The 20,096-nt window shown below is 45.0% G+C and overlaps 1 protein-coding gene across 3 annotated transcripts in view; it reads right to left on the bottom strand.

The window, feature by feature from the left end:
* The window catches only part of PAK5 (p21 (RAC1) activated kinase 5), a 90,462-nt gene that overhangs the window by 19,699 nt on the left and 50,667 nt on the right, over positions 1 to 20,096 (bottom strand). The window lies entirely within an intron of this gene.

The raw sequence follows: 20,096 nt of genomic DNA, 5'->3' as shown, positions 1-20,096 counted from the left end.
CCCGCTCCCCCCCCCCCCCCCCCAAATTAACAGCAGTGTACTTCTCCGTCATTCAGCAAAAGACAGCTGAGAAACGCCAGACTACAAGCAAAGCAGTCCTGACCTCACGCTGATCCCTGCTCTGATTTATGGCCGTAATTACTTGCCTAGTTCGCTATTTTGAAGCTAGTGATACCGAAACAATAGGACAGCAAAAATAAGGGACAGCAAATAGATCACTCCTCTCGGCTCCGAAGCCATTCAGCAAGACGAGAGGAATTGGTTTAATTCGGCTACAGCCTCTTTGGCAGGATGACTGCGTGATCATTCATATTTAATTATCACATAATAAAGCAGCAACATTCGACAATGAAATGCTTATAATTGAAAACAAGACTGAAATACCCAACTGCCACCCTGCTTCCCCTGGGCAAATGCGTGCCAAGGACTAAAATGCCAATTTAATACTCTCTGCGGGACTGGCCTTCACAAAGGAGAGGTCTCCTGGAGCAACCCGCGTTGCGGCTGCACAAAAGGACCTTGGAGCCAGAGGGAGCCCCTGGGAGCAGAGCGGCCTCTTCGGTTATAGAAAAGGGGAGTTTTCCCTCTGCTCCTCCAAGCAGATGCTCTCTGGAAGCAGGATTTTTAGATACCTTCAGAAGGAAGATTTAGAGGAATGTGGCTGAGGGTTTATGTGTTAGGGAATCCACCGATGACAAAACCCTGCAGTTTAGGGATTTTCTGCTGACAGGTGCGTGCTTGGGAGCCACCTTTTTGCTTATGAGGATTTAACGAAAGTACTAATAGTAAAATGGTCTTGCAGGAAGCTCCGATTTCCCATAAAAAGCATTTGCCACTGAAGCCCCAGTCTGATGAAGCAGTCTTGGTTAGCTCTGCGACCTCGGTGCTGCCTCATCCCGGCTGATGGAAATTAAGGGGATTAAGAACTAAAGCCCTTTTCTTTTCTCCCAGCACTTTGAGGATGACCACTGGCAAACACTGACTTGCAAGGGTGATGGCTGTAATTCCTACTTGCTTCAGGCTCCTCTCTATGAGTAGATTAAAAGGGCCAGCACACAGAGAGGATAAAACTTACCTATGCCAGAGGCACATTTTTTACAGAATAGTCAGTGCTTTATTACTAACAATTATTATCATTGTGAAAATTATTTATTATTAATAACAACAACAACGTTTCTATTTGCTTTGGCTTGTTTTTAAATTTAGCACTAGCCTGATGTGAAAAGACAATACATTTTGGTGAGATGCTCCTCTAGCTAAATCAGACAGCCCATATGAGATTGATTTTTTTCCAGGGAAACACCTAGCGTTATTCCTGCCAAAAGACAATAGTGTTCATAGAGCTGAGAGTTTAGGAAGTGTTTCACTGAGACCCTGTGAGATACGTTACATTGTCAAGTATTCTGCTATCTGAATAGAACTTCAGATGTTTATCCACAAATCTGAAATACAGTGGGTGCCTCCCTGTTGGGCAGAACAATTTACCAGGTTTAAAAGCCAAATTAATATCCCGAAGCAGGTATCACTCTGTAAGAGTAATAAGAATAACTGCTCTGTAAGGATGCCCACAGAGCATCAAAACCTAAAAAACAGAATCAAAGATGTTATAAAGAATGAAACATATGTTGTGCCACGGTATCCTGTCCTGCAGTCATTTACTACAGAGAAAGTGCCGGGGGCTCGCCAGCACCCGCAGCTTTCCTGGGAAACGCGGCATCTGCAGAAAGAAGCCAGAGATTGAGAACGGCCGTAACCATGGCCCAAATTCCCAAACCCAAGAGCCTAACGTTAGCACCGGGGCCAGAAGCACCCAGGCTCAAAGGTACGAGTTCAGTGGGAAGACCGAATTGCTGATGTGGGGACCTTGCTTTGGGAACGGAGACTCGGGTTTCTGCATCACCAGGCCGTGCGCTGCATCGGTGAGCGGAGGGAAAGCCTCCCGGGCCTGAAACACAACAGCAGGAATCACAAAAGATGGGAAATTCTAGCTCCGACTTCAAAAGCAAAACAAAAACCTTGGAAGAAAATGGAACAGATAAAGGCTACAGCGAAAGCGATATAAACATGGTTAACCTGGTAAATAGTTTCACAGGAACTAGACTAGTTTTTGCAGTTTTAAAGGCTTTATAAACTCAAAACCACAACTTGTGTTTCCATATAGGAAGGGCATTCTATTTTTATACATATTCTGTATCTATTTATGTAGGGTTTTTTCTAATTTTTTTCTTTAACCACTTACTGGTCTCCACATTTTTAAGCTTAAGGCATTTTCAAAGTTGTTGCAGGTGAAGTAGATAATTAAAAGCAAAGCATTATTTGCGAAGGTTGATGGGCTAAGATTGATGAGGCCTTTGTTTCTGTCTAGGAAGATCATGTAATGGAAACCTGTACAACACCCTGGCATGCACGAAAAGCAGATCGAGCCCTACCGCAGGTGCAGCTTTCACTGGGTTCACCATGGAAAGATGGGATTTGCTATAGTCGATATCCTGTGTTTATTAAAGGACGTTTTTCAGCGCATTGTGCAATTTAGGAGGGATCAATGTTACAAGAGATGAAGGAGTGCTGGCGAATTTTACGCTACTGTTACCATCACACATGAAATCAATGGGGCTCAATCTCGGTGAATTAAAGCGCGGTACTCTGAAGCTGTAGCTCTCATTTCATTTCCATTGCTCTCTGGACAGCTTTGGCGTTTGCTCTGGAGCCCGGTGACAGTAGACATCCTTCATGGCGCTTCTGTAGCGGTCTGTCCTCCGGTGATAAGCTATAATGGATCTGTCTGTAAGAAATGCTGTCTTGCCTTGTTTCCAAAAGGAGATGAAAAACAGCTTCTGTGCTCAAATACTGTATTAACCTTGACAATAACGAAGTGGGTAATTAACTGTTTTGCCCTAATACGACCTCGCATCTATTGTCTTTAAAACTACTATACTTTACACACTCGTTAAGAATATATCATCCTTTGGCCTCCCAGAGCTGTGTTTTCAGAAGTCAATGAGGATTTAAAATCTCTGTGATGTGCAGGGTAAAGAAAAAAAAAAAAAAGGTCTTTTAAGGAAATGTCACCCTTATCAACAGTCAATCTAAACTCTGATTTTGCTTCTAGCTAGCTTCTCCCCTCATCTGCATTATGCGTAAACTAAAAGCACAGCCTATGCATATCTGAAAATCAATTTTTTCTTATGAAAAGGTGCATAAAGAAAATAAAAGGTGCATAAAGAAAATAAAAGGAGCATAAAGCACAGGTGGTCAAAGTAATCTAAGTGTAAGTGATGGACAAGTTGGTAATTTATCTTCCTGTGTTGCAAGACATTCAAAGTATTTGAAGCATGGCACCACATTTTACTCCTCAGTGTAATCAAATGTGAACAGCACTGCCTTGGGGAGAAAAACTGATCCCTGGCATCACGTCAGCAGGAAAACTTCAGCTTTCCCTGTAAGCAACAGAGTTTTCTAGCTGCAGCCCAGGGTGCAAGAGGTGTCAAGGGTCTGTATTCGATCTATTCTCACCAGGAGCAATCTCACCAGGCTGTGAGATCTCAGACCAAGCACAGTCCCTAGAGGACCTCGAAATAGCTGGGGACCCTCAAAACTCCTGGAGATGGCTACAAGCATGCAGCAAAACCCTGCTTTTTCCAGCAGCCCGGGGCCAGCACAAGGTGGGCTCCTTTCCCCTGTTTGTGAGGCTAAATTTTAAGCCTGAGCTGTCATCTTGAGGGCTGATGCATCTCCCCCCTTCAAAAGGGAAGATGGGAGATGAGAGGTAAAGACCTGCTCATGGTCTCCAACGGCTGACTTTACACAGGTAAGTAAATATGCTGCCAGGGAGAAAAAGTGATTGCAGCTGAAAGCCCAGCGACTGGGGAGCTCAGCTGGGATCCGGGACAGATGTTTTCAAGTAGGCTGGGCCACTGCTTCACTTAAGGTTTTCCTCCATTGAATATTCACTTGAGGACGAGCTCTAACCTCTGAGTTGCCTTTCCAAATGATGGTGTCGGAGCTCTCCTCCCAGGCCTGCTGTGCTCCAGTGAATGCTTAATTACAGAGGAGTGGGGAAGCTTCATGAGAAAGGACTGAAAAACATCTCTGTGCCTCCCTCCCCTCTTTCCCCCACCTGATGACGGCACCATGGCTCCCCATGCACATCTATGCCATGTCTATACGGTTGTACCACAAGGGATCTATTTGCTGCTTTGAACTCAGACCACAACCCAGCTTCTGGCTGTGGGACCACCAAACTTCATCCCGAGACAGAATTGGAGATGATACGAATTGTGCAAGTTGGAAATAAGTGGTGCATAGGGGCAGCTGTCTTCTGACCTCGGCAGGCAATGAGCAGGTACAGACAGACAGACGGACAGGCTGGCACCAGCAACCTGCACCGACCAAACACCTGTGGTAATGCAAAACATCAACCTCAGTGGCAAGTTTAGGGTGCTTGTGCCATGCAACATTACCCTGGAAACATGTCTTTTGCAACAGAAACTCATCAGGTACCTGGTGAGAAATGGTGCTGGATGGGAAGAGATGTCACTTATCGCCCTGCACCCTCCAGTAGTGTCCTACGGGACCTGCTCCAGTTTTGATCTACAGCCTGTCTACAAAATGGCTATTACTCAGAGTCAGTCACAAGGAATATACAACAGACAGGAAAGTATGTCAGAACATTTCTTCCTGAAGCCTGTAATTTAAAGCTTGGTTTACACCTGAAAGCCTCAGAGTTTATATAATTTCTGTTATTAATTCATTCCCAATGATTCCCTATACATTTTCACTTACCCCATAAAAATAATTTTTTAAAAAATTGCTTCTGGTATCCCACAATTCCCTCCTAGGGGAAGGAGTTCTGCAAATTTCGCTGCTGTTGGATGCCTCAGCCGGGCAAAGAGGTATGGGTCTCTGTTCCTTGGACCAAACAAGCACTTTACACCCAGCATAACCTGGAGCACAAGACTGCGTCAGCTGCCCCTTGTTGCGAAGTGTCTAAGCACACAAACTGCAATCCCATCTCATTAATTTCTCTAATCCCTTTCTAGGAGGTCCAGAAAATCCTGTTTGGGACAGCTCTTAGACAGGACCTTTTCCATGCACAGAAGTTAAATATAAATGAAAACTCCCAAGGTAAAAGTCAGCCAAGTCCACCTCCGTGGTTTTGCGAGCTGGGAGGGCAGAAGCCCCCAGACATGAGCGCAGGGGTGCGGCAGGATGTGCCATGTCTGGGATGTGCTCAACACCAGGGCTGACTCAACATCACCGGACACGAAAAAGCAGGTTTTACTCTGTCCACCCACTGTCATTGGACCAGTTTTTCACCTCCCGACGGATGCTAATAGCAGCAGAGCATACAGTTTCTTTTTTGTGGTATGACAGAAGAGGAAACTGATACACGTATTGACACTTTGAAGGTAACATCAGTTCAAAAATCCCTCCCTCAGAAAGGCTGATTTACCTCTTCTGTATGAAGTCATGTCCCCCTGCTTCTGGTTTCCTTAATATCAGACTGGAGATGCTGAGCTTGGGGGAGTGTAATGCTGGGCCATACAACAGCTGTGTTACTCTAGGACTGCGCCCTGGTCTCTCTACTAAATTCAACGGAGTTAAAAAAATAAACAAACCTGACAATTTCTCCTTTGGAGGAGGGATGGGTGCTAGAGACTCCTTCCCGTGCATCCACCTGTACAAAAATCCCTCCCACTCACTTCTGCAAGTGCCACCTGACAAAACGCCGCGGCTGCCCTGGGCTCAGCTCTGCAGCATGTTTGTGGTGGAGCTTGTCCATAGGAGCTGGACTGAACAGGTCAGATGAGCTGTCATCATCACTATCATCATCATCATCATCATCATCATCAGGTTCCTGCTGCTGCAAACCACTACACGGAGACCGATGAAATACGCCCGCCTACGCTGCACTCACATTTCTGAGCACACATCGGCGTTGCTGAGGTTTTTTTTTGCTGCCACGCAGCCAAGCTGCTGCACAGCAGAGAGCTGAGCTTGGTAATGTGCAGCCTTCAGGTACGTACACCCAATACTGTCACATCCATCAGCCTGATACTGGCAACTGCACGGAACAGGAGAGAAACTGGGAAAATGCTGGCCTGGCCATGTGTTAATTACTGATGTAGATGATGATGATGATGTAGAAATGAAATTTACTCAGCCTGAAAAACAGATATTACTCGGTGGATCAAATTAAAAGTACAGCTAGAAGTTTGAGAGAAATTTAATATGCTTAACAACACCACTAGTGCCAGCTGTTTAAAATTCTTCAAAAGTAAAATGATGGAAAACTATAATAAAAAAGGCTAACCAAAACGGCACTGTGTAATTTGTCACCCTTCACAGCAGTTTTAAAAGTTAGTTACCATAACAACAAGAGCAACATTTCATTATAATCACATTCACCAGTAATTCTTTTGACATTTTAAAATACTGTAGCTTTAAAATTCCACTGAAATATCTACATTCTAGTAACTTTTCTTTCTTTTTTTTTTTTTTTTTTTTTTTAAATACACAAACATGGTAGTTATATGTCATTTGAAATGCTATTAGATAATATTAAAATGTCAAAAATAATTACTCTGGATCTACTTAAAACACATCAGGTATGTGCAATTTTATATGTAACATGTATACACAGATCTCTCAGACACAACAAATGAGAGTGAAATGTGACTTAAAAGTTTTACTTTGAGTGGGAAAGTTAGTGTACTTATTACTGATGAATTATACAAGCACTTCACAGGGGGAGGAATGGAGAAAGCTTGAAACCACAGAATTTCTATTTCATAGGACATAGCACACTTCAAAATTTTCCTTTATCCCAAGACGGAATGAAAAACCAAAATGTCCCACAAGATGAAATTCCTCAAAAGCATTAACTGCAGGAATTTTAACTGCCCTCTTAATAGTGCTGCGTTTTCCTAAGGCTGATGGCAATCATTTCAGCACAACAGTGCACAGAGTGGAACACCTAAGCCAAAAAGCTGTATCAAACTACACCAAACACTGTAGTTTTTTGGACACGTTCTGGGTAAAATCTCTCCATCGATGTGAAACCCTCCTATTTTGTCAAATTTACATTTTCTGGCAGGAAAAGAAAAAGATTGCAGACTCGGAAAGCCTGTGGCCAGCCCTGTTGATGAACACCAGAAGGACCAAGTATCCTATTCTCCCCCTTTCAAAGCCACATCATCTGCCAGTGCCTCTGTGCTAGCGGAATTTTCTTTTTTCCCCTCCCAAGGAAGCTGTAAAGCAAATTCAGTAAGATTTACTGAGGTATAGCTGGGGTTCAGCGATGCACCCACCATCCTGTGGTGGTTATGGGGGAACCCTGCAGCGGCAGCACTCCAAAGCTTTCCCATTGGGCTGACTTCAGAGGCAGCTAAAAAACAGAAAGCAAAGTTGGAGACGTTTGGGCCAGATGACAGGAATCCTTCCTTCCAAGACACACAACTCTGTGTTTTAGTCTTCTAAGGCCAGGACAGCAGCAGATTGGAAACTCCTAACAAGTCACAGCTCCAGGACCAAAGCTTACCACAGGCAGGGCTGTGTGTGACTTGGGCAGGTTTATATCCAAATAAAAATGACAGAAGAGCAGTTAACATAAAGCAATGACCAATAGCAAAAAACCCAGTGTCTCTAACTGGTACCTCAGAAATCTGGGCTTGCAAATGGACTTATATGCCGCAGGAGAGACGTGGGAATGATGCCTTCTACACTGCAGTTCTTCCTCAGCCGTGATGCTGGTGCAGAGAACAGGAGATGAAGCAAGAGGTGGCAGCAATCCTGATGCTGCTTTCATCAACATTTTCCAATCAAAACGCATTGCAAAAATGCATCTTAAAACCAGGTGTGAACTGACTTGGCTGCCCATCGCTTTGAGCTTGGTGCCACCGTTCACATCACCGGAGAAGCTGCCGAGAGGTAAGATAACTAAAGGACCTTAGAGAGGCCCGGGGCTGGCCCAAAAGACTCACACGATGTTGTGCCCCACGGTTTTCCGAAGCCCTCCCTGCTGTCACAAGACAATCATCATGAACCTTAATGTTGTATCTGCCAGCTGTCCTTACATCTAATATCTGCAGCCCAAACTGTTATTTTTCCGGGTTTTTATGTGTGGGAGGTGTGAGGAAAACAAAACCTACTTTTCTCAACAAAGGCACAAAAAAAAATCACAAGAATTCAACACTCAACCACCACCTCCCCAGATACTTCAGCTATGATAACCTAATGCTATGCTCCACGGGAGCCGTGGGTCTCCCACGCGGTGCTGATGCCGAGGCACCCACCGACACTGTTCTATGGCACAGAGTCAGTATTTTACATCTCTGTGTGGTTAGCGCGGGGAACCGGTGGGGCACAACATCGTGTGAGTCTTCCCGGGGCTGATGTACTTAAAAAAAAAAAAAAGTCTTTCTACAATCGAGGCGCATGACACCATCAGCAGTTTTATTCTAGGGGCCAGAAAGGCGTTGGTGTGGGATTTTCATGGGGAGAGGAGCCCCACAGTAGGGTGGGTGATGTAAAAGACAGTGCCCCGTCATTTCAGTCTTGCTCACCACCCCGAATGCTTATTATTAGCGACCACTGTGGTATAGGGGCACTGACTGCTGCCGTGGAGAACGCAGTTTGCTCTCCACTGGCAAGGCCAACTAGAAAAGTCTGAAGAGAGGGACAGTCTGTAATTCATGAAGCTGCACCGCCGCATAAACCGTCTTTGTAGCTCAGATGACACTTCCCCAGATGAGGTTCCCCTCATGCCCTAAACATGCCCATTAACAAATGCACGGTTGATGGAGCATTAACCCAATTAATGATCCTGCCGCTTTTTTTTAGTGAAAGATTTCTGGCTGCGGTTTGATTGAGCTTTCTGAAATATTTAAGTAAATTCCAGTGTGATAAAATTTTACGCTAGGGAAGTAATTGCCTTCATCTGACAGCTCGGGCAGTGGGGCGCTTGCTTAGGAGGGCAGAGGCTCCTGGGTCACCCCGCTGCGGTTGCAGTAATCTCCCCGCTTTTAATTAAAATGAGGATTTTGACAGTCTGATAATATAGAAGAAACAATTTAAACTGTATTACTTTTTGCTGCGATTTCCCCCAGCGAAGGGGGCTTTATACGTGGCAGATGCTTGAAGACAAAACCAACGTTTCTGCTTCAGAGCGCACGGAGGCCAGCTCGAGAAGCTCCTCGTGCCTCTGCAAGCCGCAGCGCAGGGTTGTGAGTTACCTTCCCACTTCATAAATCATGAGGCAGCGAGCAGAAGCAGCTGCTGCTGCTGAGTGCCTCAGTCCCAAGTACCATGCAGCTGGCATTTTGCAGATCGATGGGGCTCGTCTCCCACGAGCCCAGCAAAGTACCACTCGGGGTCGAGACAGACACCCCAACCACAGCCCTGCGTATTTGGGATTAAATCCCAAATTAAATCACACACGGGATGACGTGTGTGGTGTGCTGGCAGGGAAGGGAAGGAGAACGTCAGGGTACAGCAGGAGAAATCACCCTGCTGAAAAATGTCTCAGTCCCATGACCTTAAAAACTGAGAAAATTTCAAGGCACTTTGCTAGAATTGTGCGTTCTTGGCCACCCAGATTTAAGGTGTGCTTTTTAATCTGATTGATGTCTCTGAGTATTACTGGCTCCTTTATCTTCTGAAACCTCACTGATTTCAGAGAATTTGTATTAGCAAAATAAAAACACAAAATAATTTTATATGCGTTCTAAGTTGCAGTATTCTTTTTTCCAAGAAAGTATATTAGATTTCCTTTTCAAGGACAGCTGTTAAATGGGAAGTGCAGCAATAGGAATGCACTAAATAAGCGGTTCTAACTCCAACTGAGTGATCTTCACCTGCAAACCTGGGCCTAGAGCACAGAGTGCCCCTGCGCACAGATCTAATGGTTAGCTCAAATTTACAAGGCAGGTGAGAGGACAGACACGAGGAGGTTCCTGAGCTGATGTTTTAATTATTCACTCTTGTAAATGAGAAGTGCAAATCAACCACCTTCTTAACAGGAACGAACCGAGGCAGAAGATGTCAGAGGATGCTCTGCGGCAGAGTAACTTGCAGCAGCAATGCCCGGCACAGCACCCCAGTATCTCATTTACAAGAAACTGCTGAAACAGTTCGAGGTAATCTCGATGTGATTCGATCTGCTGGGCTGCGTCGCTGCCAAGTGCGCTCTGTCCCCAGCGGCAGATTGGTCCTGACACGCTCAATAAATTAATCTGCCTGACAAAGCGCGGCTCCCTCCTCTTCCTCCAACCTGCCCTGGACAGCACGGGAAGTTGGGAAGAAGGAGAAGGGCCGTGCAGCCGCTGCGGGGAAGAGAGAAATGGGGCTGCTCCCCACAGCCCGGGGTGTGGGGTGGGAGTCAGACCCGATCTCCTGCCCCAGAGCGTTTTCCCGGGGTGGCTCATAAATGCCGGCGTGTTTAAACCAGTTTTCTGTGCCTACATATCCCAAGGCTCCTGGAGGGCGTTACTTCGTATGGAAGCGTAAGTCTTAGCAGTAAGCGTCTTCGCTCGCGCTGTGCTCAGTGGGAATTATTAAATGCAAATTAGGACACAGATAGCAATTACTGTTTTGTTCAGACTACAAAACTGTAGAATTCAGTAAAATTAGCAATCTCTTGCTATTCTTTTAACTGCGTGATCCTGATAGTTAACTGAAGCCTGTTGGATCTGATTTTGGCAATTAAAAAGCAGGAACGCTCATCCTAAATACTTCTCTTCTGTTCACTTTTCTCTCTCCAAAGACCTGTATCTGAAATGCTCTTTTTTTTTTTTTTTTTTCCTGGCCTGTACAGTTCATCCCACAGACAACAGAAAAGGCATTTAAAAGTCTCTGCAGGCAATCAGCGTTGTTCCCCTATAATACACAGCACTTGTCTAGTGTAATTGAATCCTGTGTGAAGGGGAAGACAAGAAAGAGTGAGCCACAAAGCACTTTCAAATTCCCAGAGAGAGTCACCGAAGCCCAGATCTAATCATGTCAGAGCAGGAGATAGAAAAAAGCCACATTTACACCTGGAGCTTTGGCTCCACAAGTAAGTGAGCTGCTTGGCAACATTATTTCCCCCCTGATCCTACTACTCTTTTTGAGCTAAACACTGCTGGTATTGAATAAACTTGGCAGTTTGGATATAATATAGAATATAATTTAATGAGACTATAACCAGTATGGCTTCTGTTCTGGACTACAATGGACCAAAATAAGCTCCTTTAGTAGCCCCAGGAACAAATAAATCATGGAGATGTGCTGAATGTGTAGTTGCTTAATTATTATTGTCATTACACGGTTAAATGGAAATGGAAGTAGCAAGCACTGCCCCAGCGCCGATGTGGAGTGCAAATGCTGTGTGACCAATTTTATATGGAAATCCCCTCCACAGACATGTTATGAAGTGGGCTAAAACCTTGAACAAATGCCATCAGGATGCCCAAGCAGATTTCTCATTACTTCTGCTGGCTTAGTCTGCTTCTGACATGCAGGGAGATGAATTTCCATAGATTTCTTGCTGCCACCTAGTGTTTTCCATTGCCAGTCACCGATGAAATTTTCTAACATCAACACAACTTTGTATCGGAGGGACTTCAGCAGCACTATTGGAGGTTTGGCCAGTCCATGGAAATAAGAAATCTTCCAGAGTGTTTTACTCCATCGGCTTTCTCAGTTAAGCCAAGCGAGAGCTCGCTGGACTATTCGACTGAAGCTTGGTTAAAACGCATTCAGCCTTTCCACGTGTTTACTGGGGAAAGCATTTACTGCTTACACTTTACCGTTTATTTTCCACCTTTTGCTCTGGGGGATCACTGCCATGGTACAGAAACCCGAAGGACCCTACCACGGCAGCAGCAGCCCCACAGCATCACCTCCACCTGCCCCAAAATCCTGTTCCTGGACTCAGAGTTCTTATGGGTCAGTTTTGGAGGTAAAAAGCTTGGCTAAACGAACGAGAAGGAAGCAACAGCCGTGGTAACAGTGATGGAGCCAGAGCCCTCTACCTCCGGGCAGCAAGCTGGCAGCGTGGCTCATTTATCAGGGCAGGCAAGCAGTGAGAGGAGTTACTGGAACAGTTTCCTCTAAATTTGTCTTCAGAGACTAACTTCCATGTTAAAAAAAGAACCTGATTACAAGTGCCCTTGCTCAGGATCTAATTCCTGGCTCGTTTCAGGTTATACAGAGCTACCTGGAGAGTATTCCCAGTCTGGTATTCCCAGAGGAGACCAGATTCAATTTCTGAAATGCTGATGCTGAGACTTTGCCCCTTTTACGTGTAGACCTATAGGTTAACGTGTTTTTTCTAAAGCAGGCTAGTCTGCCTCAGCAGATATAGACTGTGAACTCTAAATTTACTTTCAACCCCTACTTAGTGTATTGCAAAGTTCTCCTCACCCACATAAGCGCTCATTAACAAAACTAAAGCTTGTCCTTGCAAGATTCCTCCAACACTAATATTACTTAAAATCACAGTGCTGATACAAACAGCATTTAAAAGCATTCTTTTACTAATCATACTGGGGAAAACTACTTTTACCCACAGAAGTCTGTAATCTATATTATTGTCTATTATTGCTGCAGGCCCAGGTAAAGTAACTCCTTGCTCCTGTGAGCAGACCAGCTCAAATCAGTGCCAACTGTTGCCTGAACAAAGCTTACTCAGATGCCGAAAGATTTCTGAACAACATCCTTAGATGCCCAGCCTGCACACAGCACACTCCGACAGGAGTCCAGGGAGGAGCTGAAGGAGCTCAGCAGGACTGCAGAGGCACAGGTGCAAGCCTGCCTCCCAGGGTCTGCAGGAGCAGGGTCTTGGTCGTGCAAACCCCTTCAGGGAGGTCAAGGGCCTTTTAAATGAGGGACATGATCAGCAGCTATCTGATTATCACCCCTCCAAGGCGGAGGGGCAAAATGATGCACTTAAAGCCTTAGTGCAGTGCTGAACTTGTCTGCACGGTCCAACGTGGACCAAAGCGTCGTTCCGTACTCAGCACTATCCATGCCAGCTAGAGGGACCACCTCTGAACACCACACTTCTGCAGGCATTACTCCTGGGCCATTTGAGCATATTTAAAGGATAGAAATAAGACGGAATGTAAAAAAATTGTTTTGCCACTTACAGTATTTATTGTCTATGCTAGGAGAGGTTTTTTTTACTGGCAAACTCAGTGCTTCTCTAGGATGGATAAACCTGCTTGTAAACCCTGATGTTGGTTGTGGGAACAAAGAATTTGTGGTTAGCAAAACCGTAAACTGACCCTCAGACCAGAAGGATGGTTGTGGGTAAATGAAGCAGGAATGCAGAACACCCTGGTGCGAGCTGCAGGTCCGAACACCAGCTGCAGAGTGTGTGCTGAGCGAGTGGTCAGTAAACAGACTAGATCTGAAGGTCAGTAGGATGGGAAAAACAGAAACAAAGGATGTAAACACTGGAGTAAACAGACTAGATCTGAAGGTCAGTAGGATGGGAAAAACAGAAATGAAAAATGTAAACGGGGGGTAATAAATTGGGGGCCTGCACGCAGGTTGGGAGCACTGGCTCTTGGCAACGCTCCCCCCTTCACAAACAGAAGAAAGTTTGTCGTTACTCGGCGTGTCACCCTGATCCCGGCTGGCCCGAGACCAGCAGTTGGTATCTACAGGTCAGCTGCAGACAGACCCTCCAAACACAACTGGCTGAATCAGAGGGGTTTGTTATGAGGGACAAATATCCTGGTCGGAAAAATTATGTGAATAATTGTTTTCCTGGTTCACTAGTTGAACTGAAAAACTGAGGAACATTTTGTGTTTTAAGTCAATCTGAAGTGATAATGATGCTGTTTTTTCTTCTCCAAATCAGGCTCTAGAAAAAAAAATTCAAGTCAGGCTGGATGAAGTGCTTTGATCTTGTAAAATGCAATGGTATGAAAATGAAAGAAATGCTGCTAAAAAGCCGATCAGGAACTTTACTGTTCAGAAAGCCAGAAACTCAAGACTATAAAGAACAACTGAGAATGCATCGGTTAAAAGCACCACGGGAAGAGGTGCTTCCTTAGAATAGAACAGAGCAGAATAGACTATTGCAGTTGGAAGGGACCTACAATGATCATTTAGTCCAACTACCTGACCAATTCAGGGCTGACCAAGTAAAAGCATATTATTAAGGGCGTCATCCAAATGCCTCTTAAACACTACAAGGCTTGGCTTCATTTTCTGACGACTCTAAGTAGCCAGTGTGACACCAGTAAAAAAATCCACGCGCCAGTTAATGTACTTTTGACAGAGATGAAGATGTATTAATGTCACTGAAGGCATGTGGATATGGGTATGGAGAAGACCTGAGGAGGGTGCAAGGAAAGGAGAAACTAGTATTGCTGGAGCAATGGCACTCCTCTAACTTAAGTTTTGTCTTTGGGCAGTTTTACACCTCACCTGACCGCCCTGCCCAGGGTCCATCGGTGGAGAGGGACGGGCAGCTCCTGGCCACGGTGCTGCCAGAAGACGAGTGCTGTGACAGCCCTGCTCCGGGCTGCTTTCCAGGGCGTTTCACAGCCAAGGCTGATTCGATCTTTGAAATCAAAGTATTTCAATATTTTCACAGAAAACTCTGAAACAAACAACTTCTGGTCTCCAAAATGTATCCTCTTCCAGTTGACGTTCTTTACATTGAAACGGCACTTTCCATAAAATGAACCACTCATCTGAAACATTTCTTCACATTCTTTTATTCAGGGATTTTATCTCTTGTTGAACTCAACTTCACAGGCAGCAGCAGTATTCTTCTAAAGAACTTACATAAAAACCTGTAATTTGCTGAAATCAGACAATCAGAAATAAAACCCCACGTTTCCTCTGTACAATGTAGTACATATGAGAACAAATTAACCTAGTGATATAAATTATAAAAAACTTCTGAGCTGTGCACTTCTTGCATTTATTCGCACTGTGGCTGATTTTTTATTTGTACAGTCATAGATTTCCTGCAAGATTACACAAAATCGGCAGCTTGGCTCTTCTCACGCCACACGAGTGTCGCAGTAAACCACGTCCATGGACACTAGGTGGCATATTTGTATTATATCTGTACAGGGGGGTATGGAGATTAACTGAAGTAGTATTGTCACTTAAAACCGTGGTAAATTAAATAGCCTTCAAGAGTGAAGCATTATCCATTTGAAAGAAAAAACTTCTACTTCAATACGTTGCCATAGCTGCTTCTGGCACCCTGTAGCAACAAACACATTCCCGTTTAATGGTCAAAATAATTTGAAAGTGGGGCTGCTTTACAGAACAATTAGAAATCTGACCGTAATCACATGTAGACGAAGATAACTATGGAAGAATTGAGGTTTGAAGGGACTTTTGCAGGTCATCCAGTCCAACCTCCCGCTCAGAGCAGGATTAGCGACAAAGTCCAGTCAGGCTGCTCAGGGAATTGTCCATCAAATTTTGTCCTCTCCGAAGGCTGAGATCCCACAGCCCCCCTGGGCTGCTGTCCGGCTGCTCAACCACGCTTGCTGGCAAAACATTTTCCTTTCACCCAGAAGTTCCTACACTGCAAGGTGTTGGCTCTTGCACTTTTTTGGAGACCTCCCCGCCACCTTCTCTCCTCCCGGCTGAGCATACACCAGGCCCAGTGTGCAACTGCAAAGCGTCTGATTAGGAAACGTGAGTTATTAAGCATGGATTTTCAATGTGATTACAGGGAAGGCCCACGAGATGTCAGCAGCCTTCCACATCCTGCCCTGGCAAAAGCAGTGCTGTGGGTCCACAGCATCCTGGTGGGATGGGAGCCAAGCTTCTTCATGCAAGAACTTCAGACTGTCCCATTTACAGAGGTACCGTGGGAGGAATAAGTAAAAAGACAAAGCTATCAAGGAGAGGTAAAAGTTTGGGAAGAGAAGGAAGAGAGGTCCATTTGCCCCCAACATTGGGCAAAGCCTTTGAGCAGCTCTATTTCTAAATCCCTCTTTCCCTGGTCAGGCATTTCCCCTGTGCAATTATTCCATGTGGGAAGAGAGGGCTGGGTGTCACGCAATGAGAGCTGGACATTTCTGACTGCTCGAGCCCAGAGGAGGACCCCTGCTCACCTCCTCTTTGAGGCCTCTGGCCACTCAGCACCACTGTGCACGGCTCTGTGCAAATGCTTGGTGTCCTCCATCTAAGCAAGGAAAGGATATAAATGTAGAAAAAAAAAAATGACACCTTGAATGAGGCTTTAATTTCATGGCTGGAAATACTTCAAGAGGCCAAATAGGATGGGGAAGAGAAATATCTGCTTTTCCTTGCATCAACATGCACAGTAGACGAAAGCTTTGATTTTCATGTCAGAGCTGTTAAAAGGGCCATGACCAGTAACTCATTTTCTGATTATTTTTTCCCTGTGTAGTAGAGAGGCTGAAATACAGCAGCAGAAGCTTAGAAAAGTTTTAACAATTACAGTTAACTTGCCAGGATCAGGGTCAAGGTTTGAGAGGCAGAAGTGAGAAAAACAAAAACTAGTAAGATGAAACATACAGATTAGACTGAAACATGAGGATGAAAGACAGAGAAAAGCCAGCGACCCTGTGGTCCGTCCCCTCCAGAAACTCTGTCCTGCAACACCCACTCATTGCAGGACACCAGGTAAACGAACTGCTATAGGTTAATGGCACAATTAATGTGCATCTCAAATTAATGTGCATCTCAGCTCAGCCACGGGGCATTCAAGGGCATGTCGGTGAAGTGATGGAAAGGCCAGTTTCCTCCACTTTTAAGGCAGCTCAACCCACACATCACAGAAGAGGCTCCTTCCATTTTGCTGACAATACAGCATCGAGGTCAAGCTGAGGATCTCGCTCTGCCTTTGCTGGCAGAACACTGACCCCTCTGCCGTGCCAAGCTGTGCTAATGCTCATCTCAGTGCATATCAGACACCACGGGGCAGCGGAAAGCCCTCACCCTCTTACACCCTGTGTTTTCGAGGGAAGAAAATGGGGAGAAAATTCAGGAAATGTGAAATTCCACCACATGAGCGTGGTTGGATTTACTGCAGTGTGCTCAGGGGAGAAGACAGGCAGAGGTCCCAGCAAGAAGGATTCAGACCTCTGGACGCCTCTTGATTTGACCACCCAGCACTCAGAGCCACTTCCCTCCTTCCTCAGGGACAAGCCCACCACCACGGCATCCTCAGGTTGGGTATCTTGATCTCGCTGATGGTGTGGATGGGTGAGACTACCCAAAGCATCAACAAAAGCAAAGCAATGGCACACATGTACCAGCACAGACGACTGAAAACCCCAGTACGGTGTTTTTTCAGAAACAAATGGCATTTTTTTCCTCCAGTAACTGACAGAAGTGAGGATGCTCAGCTGTTTGCTGCACTGGGAAACATGAGAAGAGATTTTAACAAGTCTTCAGTGCAGCCCTGCTCCTACTGACAGCAGCAGACATTCAAGCATCTTAACGGATCATCTTTATCAAGCCAACGCTAAGCCCTTTTGGCAAAAATCCCCAAAATAAGAGTTCTGGTGTTTGTTTCCCTAGTATTTTGAGCAGAGTGGAGAAACCACAAAGAATGAGTTTTGCTGCCTAAGGACAATGCGTTTTTCTTAGTTACTGATTCTGAGGCTTTCCAAAAATCAAAGAGTGGCAACAAATTGAAGCTCCAGTGTAGTGTAGCGGTGATGACAGGCCAAGCATACTGTGTGCTGAGGGTAAACACGCAAGCTATGAGCTCCAGGTACACATGGGACAACTACAAAGTACTGAAGCAAGAGGACTGAGAGGCCTGGCATCAGGATCTCAGATTTCACGAAGCCTATTTTAAGTACAGGAAGACATAGATGGTTCATATCTTTCATGCAGAGATTTTTCCAGTGAAAAATCAGCCTTTTTTCCAGCCCCTGTCTCCACCCCCCAAACCTATCAAGATCAGTGCTGCTTTCTATTTTTCATTGCATTTTCTGCCACATTTTACTGATCCGTGTTAGCATCTGAAACACACAATACTCTGCTGGTATCTGGGTCACCCAGACCGAGACGGGGAATCCCATTATTGTCTCTCCTTGTACTTGAAATGAATGAATTTGTACAGTCAGCTCAGGTTTGGATTCAAACGCTGACATTACCATGACAAGCCACTGCCACCTGCGTGCAAAAGCACTACAGGCCTTTCATCCCAGCCAACGCAGAGGCAGGGCAATGACATCCCCCAGGATATTTGGGAGCCCAGAGCGCTGCCTCTTTGTCATCGCTGCTGCTGCTGCCTTTGAATACAGATGGAGCAGTGAGAATATTTATCGTTTATTGGTTTTACCTAAAGGGATACACTATGTACCATCAGATCCTATCTGCTTTGCAGACTGTGAAACAGGCAAACACCATTAACTGGGAAAGCTGCAAAACCTACAGAAGTCAAGAAAAAGTCTTTCCCTCCCTCTACTTCAGCTTTGGATGAAGCTCAAAGCAAGCAAACACCAGTTCTGTCTCAAAACCAAGAAATTATGCTCCCAAAGTCTAGCTCTGTGATCTGTGCTGCTCTTCAGCCACGAAGGAGCACCTATTAGCAGAACACTTGTGCCTCCCAGCACACTGGTAGTCAATACTGAAGTAATCAAACAGAGAATACATTTCAGAGTGCAGAATAGCAGAGTTACAGAGCTGCTGCATGACCTGAAACCACGGCATGGCCAAATGCCTCAGCCTGACTGAATGCTGTGACTCAGGACACAATTATGGATCTTCTGCTACACCTCAGTGCACTCACAAGTGCGATACTGAAACTATCAACTGCTGGGTGGAAAAGAGAAAAGTTGTAAACAATATTGAGATCTCAGAACCTTCGGTTTGTATCTTCACAAACTGCAAGTGTGTTTTCAATTTTCAGTTCTCACTGAAGTTATGAAATCCTCAGTGCCTAAATAACCTTTCAACAAAACTAAAGGTGCTGGTGCACGTGCAGACATAAAAAAGTTCATCTAAATTAAATGGTTATGCTGAACTAGTTTAGCAACATTAAATATTCTTAAAGTGGCCACGACTCAGTTTCCCTCCAAAAGTTGTTATATCAAAACCAGGCATGTTAATTCTTAACAAATATACAGTAAAATGGTATCCTGCAACAGAGTTAAAAGCAAATTCTCAGATGACAGTCAATGCCTCTTAGCTGCTATTAAAACTAACCTGTTTTTTCTAGCACTATTATGGAGGCCCATTTCATTAGGCTGTAACTGAGTCTTGGATAGGGAAAGTAACTAGAGGGTGAAGGCACAATTTCTTGAATCCTTCAGCCTTAACCCCATTTCCTTGTCTAACTACACCTTTGGACCAGTGGCATGCAATTAACTGCAATCTGGGTAATCTGCTTCCAAATTCACATCTTCCATCTATGCAGAAAACCCTCCCTGTGGGTGCCTCTGCGGATGAGCTTGCTTGCGCTCAGCCCCATGGCCACTGCTGGGATGGGGACCAGGCTGCAGGCATCCTGTCCCCAGGACACACATCCTGGGAAGATGCCATGAGATGCACAGCAGCATTAAGTAGCATAAGGCTACACTGCATTTTGGCTCCCAGCCCCAGCCCCTTCCTGGCATGGGATGGTGTAGTTCAGAAGCGCATCCCTGGTATATGCACATATAGAGACCTCTGATATACAGAGAGTAAAGCAAGGATTTAAAATTTCTTGGAAAAAAACTGACAGTGATTTTCTCCACTTGAAAATGCAGCAACTACTCATCTGGGGCTTGATCCTTCACACCCCACGAAGTGTACTGCTTCAGTGGGACTCCGCACATGAACCAAGCTATGCCTATGTTCGTTCACAGGCTGAGACCCAGGGTCATATGGCCTGTATGCTGCTGAGAAAGCTAATACATTTTAAAACTTTTTAGGCTTATGGATTTATGGCTCCAGAACTGCAGAAAAGAGATGGTACTGCTGCAGGATAGTAAACTGATTTTTTTGCATTTTAAAACGTCTTTATGCATTCACGTCAAAACATCCAGGGATATTTTGGTGTTATGAAGGGCTGTGGAACCAAGTTGCTCTCCTCCCTGAGCAGGATAAGGTTTGCCTGTTTTTTTTCCTCATTATTCTGAGCCTCTATTATACAGTAAGATATTTTATTACAG

The sequence above is a fragment of the Tyto alba genome, unplaced genomic scaffold (genome assembly GCF_018691265.1).
Source record: "Tyto alba isolate M040663 unplaced genomic scaffold, T.alba_DEE_v4.0 Super-Scaffold_16, whole genome shotgun sequence".
NCBI lineage: Eukaryota > Metazoa > Chordata > Aves > Strigiformes > Tytonidae > Tyto > Tyto alba.
The sequence above is the reverse complement of the archived record's forward strand: the minus strand, read 5'-3'. Positions and strand labels throughout refer to the sequence as shown.